We start from the raw sequence: 2773 nt of genomic DNA on the forward strand, positions 1-2773 counted from the left end.
AAATAGCCATTCCAGGCTACTTCTGGATTGGGGGGGGGTAATGCATTTTTTCTACCTCATATTAAAATTGGACCAAACCCTGTGCTGAAGAGAAACCTAGCAAATAACTGAACATGAACCAACAGTAGCAATATCAAGAGGTTACCTCAGTGGCCCTGCTGTCTTCATGAAGTGTGCACTGAAGTGGCACTGTTACATGATGAATGCAAGCTGCCATGAAGAAACAATGCTCTTATGGTCTTTTGAGCTATTCTTGAGTGATGATGCCTAGGTTCACCTGGGTGCAAAACTAGAGTTGGGCCTCATTAGGCAGTAAATGGGCATACCTTCCAGCACATCCCAGCAACTAAGGGTTTTGACAGCTGTCTTTCCTCTGGATTCAGCATGTGAGATTAAGAGTGGGATTGAAATGTTGGCAAGCCTGAATAGTCATATCACTGCCTTGGCTTTTGCAGCAGATGAGAGAGAGAGCATGTTGACCTTGCTTTCACCCAGAGAAACATGACAAATCCAAAGTCTTACTAAGACAGATGGTTGCCACAAAAATTCTGTGTGTGTCAGGTCTTTGACTTTGCCATGAGCATAGTCAGCAGTGTATCTATTTTGAGCACTGTAGCAAGAAAAAATTATTTTCAGTTCAGTCGTTCTATCCCTTCCTACACACTATAAGAAGTGCAGTGAACAAAACAACGAGTTGCCCATATGGGTTGCATTCTTTGATTTTTAAAAATAAAGGAAAGAATATACATAAATATATCATCTGTCTGAAATACAACACCTTTTGCACAATTCATAGTGAATATACCGGTACATAATTCACAGCTGCTGAATGCTGTGTTGGCCATTAGAATAGACTGCTTTAAAAGGATCAGGCAAACTAATGTAATATAGGTTTATCAATTACCATTATCCATAACAACTAAAACAAAGAACTTCTATGTCCTGAATCAGTAAAGTTTTGATTTCCAGATTCTTGGGACAAATAAGAGATGATTATCTTCAATTTGCCTTGCTTGAAAGTCACAGAGCATCTAGTTAGCCATTATGGAAAACAATGGTAGAGATGCACCTGTGTTCTGATCAACAAAGCTGTACTTATGTCACATACAAATCCCATGCAGTTTGATACCTTTTTGAAATGCATACTGCTTCTTGCACTTCTATCTTAGTGCTAAAGTTCAGAACCTGTAAGGTATGAAGCTTCTACCAGGACAGGCCTTTTGAAAGGGACAAAAAGCAATCTCATGTTCACCGCCAGCCAATCCATTGGACAAGGTGGACAATTGCCAGGACTTTGGGAACCTGTAGTTCTCCTGATGTCGGATTCCAATTTGCATCAGCTCTGTCAAGCATGGCTAGTGGTCAGGGATAGGAATTGTAGTCAACCAATATCTGGAAGGCCACAGGTTCCCCAGTCCTGACCTACAAGGTATGTTATCCTTAGAGACTTTGGCATCACACACCATCAGAACATTGGGGCTTTAGCAGCATAAACATTGTTTTCATGGAGAATCCACTCAACAACTGGCTTAGTATTTATGGCAAGTGCCTTCCAGGACCTATACAAAAAGCCAAAACCACAAGATGATCCAGTTCATTTAGTAAGGATGCTTTCTGCCTGAAGACCATCTGGAATTCATTGTTTGGGAACCTTATTGCTCACATATTCCTACCTAGTTACAGCTGGTAGCAGTACAGTGATTTCCTGGCAAGTTAGGAAGTAATATAATAATAATTTTATTATTTATACCCTGCCCATCTGGCTGGGTTTCCACAGCCAATGCTGCTTGGCTTTTCATAAGTCAGCTTCTTGAGGCAGAAACATTACTAATTTTTAAGTTCTTAGCAAATTTGAATAATCATAAAATAAATTATTCTTATTTCAAAATACCATATTGTAGCTATACAACTTTAGGTCCAACAGCAGATAAGACATGGTAATATCCATGCGTGATTATTGATCGCATATTGGCTCTATACAGATAATTCCCCCCACCATTCAAGAACAGTAGTAAAGGTTTATTTCTGCTATTAAACTAGTTCCATTTCTGTAGCCATGGCATGGGAACTAGTCAAACATATTAGGGCAGGGATGGAGATCTTATACAGGGAGACTAGCTTTTCTAGGGTGGGGGAGATACTTTACTCCAAGGGCCATATGAGTAAATGTTTGTCTTATAAAGGGCAGGATGGCAGATAATTATATAGTCATTAGTAATGTAAAGGGCACTGCTCTATCATATACTTGTGACAGTCACTGAAACACCAATGGAGATGAAAGAATAAGGTCTCTTCCAGCACAGATGCACATATACACATTTGAGCAGCACACTGTGTGCACACAGGTCTGTTATGGTCTACCCTTGCCTTCCATCTTCCCAGGGATGTTTGCAATGTGGGGCCAATATATGCAGAACTGGATGTGATAGGGAGAGCTTGCAACTTAGTGGTGGTGCATATGGTTAGCATCTAGAATATCCTAGGTTCAGTTATTGATCTCTCCAAATAGGGCTGGGGGGAAGCACTGTTACCAGTCAGTATTGACAATGCTGAGCTAGATGGACAATGATCTGACTTTGTATACTCCAGAAAAGGGGATGAAAAGAGTTTGCTAGATGTTATTCTTGCAAATGCAATTTTTTCCTTTACCACATATAACAAATTATTCCATAGTCACAAACTAAACCAGAAGGGATTGTTTTGTGTGGTTGTGTGGGTGATCATGTAATTGTTATGCATGCAGCATAGTTTACAGCTGACAAGCCACAAGAGG

Source organism: Podarcis muralis, chromosome 4 (assembly GCF_964188315.1).
Source record: "Podarcis muralis chromosome 4, rPodMur119.hap1.1, whole genome shotgun sequence".
NCBI classification, from domain to species: domain Eukaryota; kingdom Metazoa; phylum Chordata; class Lepidosauria; order Squamata; family Lacertidae; genus Podarcis; species Podarcis muralis.